General features: G+C 33.7%; 1 protein-coding gene across 1 annotated transcript in view; it reads left to right on the top strand.

Moving 5' to 3' along the window:
* Positions 1-1617: 1617 nt before the first annotated feature.
* Positions 1618-5290, top strand: part of LOC116847382 (yrdC domain-containing protein, mitochondrial) — a 9074-nt gene continuing 5401 nt past the window's right edge. Inside the window, exon 1 of the mRNA XM_032822322.1 lies at positions 1618-1654. The gene's annotated coding sequence lies outside the window, so the exon portion shown is untranslated. The remainder of the gene's footprint in view (positions 1655-5290) is intronic.

Here is a 5290-nt window from a genome sequence, read left to right as displayed (position 1 = left end):
ATTATTAATCTGTTATTATTGAATATTTCACAAATACATGATATCTTTTCATAATTTAATTTAGTGCTTCTAATTTTTCTAAAATGTAATAAATCATTGTTTCGTAATATTATTGTTATATATTTTACGAAACTATGTTACCTGATACTGTTAATTCATATACTATCCGCTATACTACCCTAACTCTACTCTACTCGATTTATCGGACAGCATTGAGTTGTCATAAATCATGAAAATATTAGATGTTGTATCTATCATATTTCTCGGCTCTGGTGAAACTAACTCGTACTTACTCCAACTCGAATTATCGTAAACAGCCAAAATGTCCTCTGAATGTTTTCTGGATGTTCTCTGGACGTCTTTTGAACATGCGTGCTATTAGGGAAGTTAAACCAATCAAATCGTCCTATTTTATTGTGCAACTTTGCGACAAAGAAAATGGGACGATTTGAAAATATATCGCATACGATATTCGCTCGATCTACAATAGATGGAGTAAGAAGTAGGAGTAAGAAATAAGCAAATTGACCAATTTCATTCTCATGTTTCAAAAATAATCGATTGTGATGGGTTTGTTTAAGCGTCGCCTACAATATGTGGAGTAAGCTTGGAGTAAGAAGTAAGCCATAAGAATTGGCCAATCGTAGTCGATTATTATAAAAATAATTGTCTATGATTGGTTAATTCTTACGGCTTATTTTTTACTCCAAGCTTACTCCGCATATTGTAGACGACGCTTTACTTACTGCTTAATTTTTACTCCTACTTCTACTCCTTACTCCAACTATTGTAGATCGGGCCTTAGTGAAAAGCTATAGTTCATGTTACATATACTATAGCTTTACTAAATGTCATATGCGATATATTTTCGAGAATCAGGATCCTGGCTAGTTGGAATTTTTATTGGCTCCAAGCTGTTTGAAACAAAATGGAACCAATCACATTCCCGTTTTGAGTAATATAAGAGCGTATTATTCAACCTGAGAACGGCATCCTCTTTGTATAATGAAGTATTGCAGGTTTACATAATGAATAAAACGGATCATAGCTAAATTTTAAAGGTAGATATGATTACATGGTCGGTAAAAAAGCTAACAGCGACGTAAGGGACGTCTACATTGGAAGTAAATAGCAAGAAGTAGGAAATAAGAGTAAGAAATTGACCATAGTCGAATGTGAGAAGAATAATCAACTATGATTGGTCAATTTCTTATTCTTACTTCCTACTTCTTACTGCTTACTTCCAATGTAAATGTCCCTTTAACGTTTTATATGGCCGCGTTCAGTAGAACAAGTGATCAGTAAGCGCTCAGTGAGCTCTTGCATCTGATTGGAGTATAGTTGGAGATCTAAAAGAATATGCCAAATCATATACAAGAGCTCCCTGAGCGCTTACTGATCACTTGTTCTACTGAACGCGGCCTATATTATATAGAAGCTGTGTGTCATAGGCCGTGTTCAGTAGAACAAGTGATCAGTAAGCGCTCAGTGAGCTCTTGCATCTGATTGGAATATAGTTGAAGATCTAAAAGAATATGCCAAATCATATATAAGAGCTCCCCGAGCGCTTACTGATCACTTGTTCTACTGAACGCGGCCACTGACGTACACTTTTTCTGAACTTCACATCGATCGCACCGTGGATCATACGAAGGTAATTATTCAGTTTATACAAATCACCTCCAATTTTGACGAAAAAGTATTCAATCAACATGCTTTTTAAAAACAAACTTTTCTATTTGGAAAAATTGTCGTTACTAAATCTTCGCCTTTCTAAATATATGAGTTTACTATATACTAAAATGAATATTGAAAAAATTAGGGTAATTATTTAGAAGACGTTCCTCACCTCTGATTTCGATGAAAGTAGGCTCAATCGACGCGTTTTTGCATGCCAAACAACTTTTTACTCTGACAAAATCGTCGCTCTCTACTGCGAAGCGAGATATTAATAGATAAAGTTGAGGGCGCGTTAGGAGGTTAGAAAATTTGTCATACCGTCTATCTTTAGCTGTGTGACTGGGAGGCTTCGTCCCCCAGACCCCCCGAACCGCTGCAGGTGATTGCCGCAGTCATTGATTATTAAAAAGTTGAGAAAAAAGTTGGACACTTTTTAATAAACAATGACCGATGACTAATGTGACGATAGGTTGGGTTAGGTTAGTTTTTGCGAGGGGCGCAGTCCCCTCATCGTTTAATATCTTTCCCGTGTTGCAAATATATATGTCAAATATATTAAAAATATTCTTAATTTAAGTATTTTCATGAAGTTGCTGCACACTGCATTACACTAATACAGTAAGTGCAACTCTAACTAATAGACTTTACGTTGCAATGACGGGTTTCTTAACCTATTATACCTAGCATCTTTAACAATTAATATCTCGCTTTGCAGTAGAGAGCGACGATTTTGTTAGAGGAAAAAGTTGTTTGGCATGCAAAAACGCGTCGATTGAGTCTACTTTCATCGAAATCGCAGGTGAGGACTGTCTTCTAAATAATTACCTTTTTTTTTTTAGAATGTTATTTTTATCAAACCTGGGGAGTGCTTCGTCCTCCCCCCAAATCCCCCTGAACTCCCAGTTCATCGTTTGCAAATGTTTGAATGGTAAATATACAGCATAATGTTCTCATCTTGGATTTTCTTAAACTTTATAAATTTATATATTATAACCTAGAATTGATTTCTAAAAGCGAAAATTGTCGCTCATTTTTCATTTTCTTGTTTTTTTATTTTAATGTTTTATGATGTCAATAAGTAGAAAAGTGATGTCAATAAGTAGAAAAGTGATGTCAATAAGTAGAAAAGTGATAACTTTCCTTATAAGATTTTCTAACTTTGTATCAATAGCCTGTATTCTTATTATTTGCAAATGCAAACTCGTAAATTCTAGGTGTTATAATATATAAATTTATAAAGTTTAAGAAAATCCAAGATGAGAACATTATGCTGTATATTTACCATTCAAACATTTGCAAACGATGAACTGGGAGTTCAGGGGGATTTGGGGGGAGGACGAAGCACTCCCCAGGTTTGATAAAAATAACATTCTAAAAAAAAAAAGGTAATTATTTAGAAGACAGTCCTCACCTACGATTTCGATGAAAGTAGACTCAATCGACGCGTTTTTGCATGCCAAACAACTTTTTCCTCTAACAAAATCGTCGCTCTCTACTGCGAAGCGAGATATTAATTATTAAAGATGCTAGGTATAATAGGTTAAGAAACCCGTCATTGCAACGTAAAGTCTATTAGTTAGAGTTGCACTTACTGTATTAGTATAACGCAGTGTGCAGCAACTTCATGAAAATACTTAAATTAAGAATATTTTTAATATATTTGACATATATATTTGTAACACGGGAAAGATATTAAACGATGAGGGGACTGCGCCCCTCGCAAAAACTAACCTAACCCAACCTATCGTCACATTAGTCATCGGTCATTGTTTATTAAAAAGTGTCCAACTTTTTTCTCAACTTTTTAATAATCAATGACTGCGGCAATCACCTGCAGCGGTTGCCGTAAATTCTGCCGATGAAGCCAGCACCATTTTCTACAAATGTTGCGACCCCAAGTGTATGTATACTTCCCAGGTAGCAAGGTGACGTCTAAAGACGTCATTAAAACGTCATAGACGTCTTAATAACGTCTTAATAACGTCTTAATGACGTCTTTAGACGTCACTTTGCTACCTGGGTTGGCGAGAAGGTTAAACTCCCAGGTAAGTCTTATAGCGAATTCGGTAGCTTGCACTAGTGCGCATTAAGGCTTGTTTACAGTACATTCTTATATTTAAGATTATGTCTTAAATACATATTTAAGAACATTTTAGCTAATAAAATGATTCGTACGGATGTTATACATATCATATTATGGTTAAAAATATTTGAGAATTTATTTAAGAATTATTTAAGACAATCTTTAAATATAATAACATACTATAGACAAGCCTTAGTGCATACTCAGTGCGCACTAATGCAAGCAACCGAATTCGCTATTCGCTTGACTTTGAAATCAATACTGTAAATGTTTATAGGTACGGTCTAGTAAGCGTTACAAATGCTTTGTAATGTTTTTACTTCTTTCTCTTTCTTCATTCGAATCCGAGAAATAGAACAAAAGAAACACTGCGCAGTATTTGTAACGGTTATTGGACCGCGTCTTCTAAATTAAAAACAAATTAGATTTTTGAGGTTAAGAATTTCAATGTATCGTGAATCGCGCGATGACGAAAAATTTGTTTCACTTGCACTTTATTTCTTCTCTCTTCTGAGTTCTCTTTTAATGATAAATGAGCCTCTAAAAGTGACTCATAGCCAATCAAAAAGCTTATAAACCGCTTTTAGAGGCTCATTTATCGTCAAAAGAGAACTCAGAATACAGGCCAATGTGTCTAATTATTTAAGTTTTATAAAATAGTATATATGATTAAAGTAGAGAAAAGCATGCATGAACTATTCTCTACTTTATAACAGAGTTTATGCTTTTGATTAAACCCAGACAGCACAAGATCTCTGGAAGATGTCTTGAGAACATTCTCAGGATATAGGAATATTCTAAGAATGTTTTTAAGATATCCTGTGAAGATTTGTACTGTCTGGATTTAATCAAAAGCATAAAATCTGTTATAAAGCAGAGAATAGTTTATGCATGTTTTTCTCTGCTTTAATCATATATACTATTTTATAAAACTTAAATAATTAGACACATTGACACAAAATTAGAAAGTTTTATAATGAAAGTTATCACTTTCCTATTCTTTTACTGACATCATTAAAAAATAAATAACAAGAAAACGAAAAATGAGCGACAATTTTCGTTTTCAGAAATCAATTCTATGCTCTAAAATATACAGATTTGCAAAATTTAAAAAAATCCAAAATGAGAGCATTATACTGAATATTTACCGTTTAAATAATGCTAGTGCTTCAACAATGCTTCGTTACTCATGCATGTTCAAATATATTTCAAATTTGCGCACTGTTTGCATATGCACATTATCACAGAGTATTGTACACTCAGTTGAGAGTAATGATGAGAGTAAAGATAAGTAAGAAATTTTTACTTTATTCGAATAAAATAGAATATTTATTAATAACGAATAATTTGAGAACAAATCGCGTGAAAATATTAAAAGCTGAGACCCTTTGTGTCTGTATGTGTATAAATTTATTATAATTTTGTATATTAACTTCTTATCCCAGATAGCCAAACCTGTGCGAGCAGATTTTACGCAGAGTCTGTCAACAGTATCTGTTGACAGAATGGCAACAGACTGCACACAGA

Source organism: Odontomachus brunneus, unplaced genomic scaffold, assembly GCF_010583005.1.
Source record: "Odontomachus brunneus isolate Ranch 3 - 2012 unplaced genomic scaffold, Obru_v1 Obru_scaffold_077, whole genome shotgun sequence".
NCBI lineage: Eukaryota > Metazoa > Arthropoda > Insecta > Hymenoptera > Formicidae > Odontomachus > Odontomachus brunneus.
Note: the sequence above shows the minus strand (reverse complement) of the source record. Positions and strands in the feature narration are given on the sequence as shown.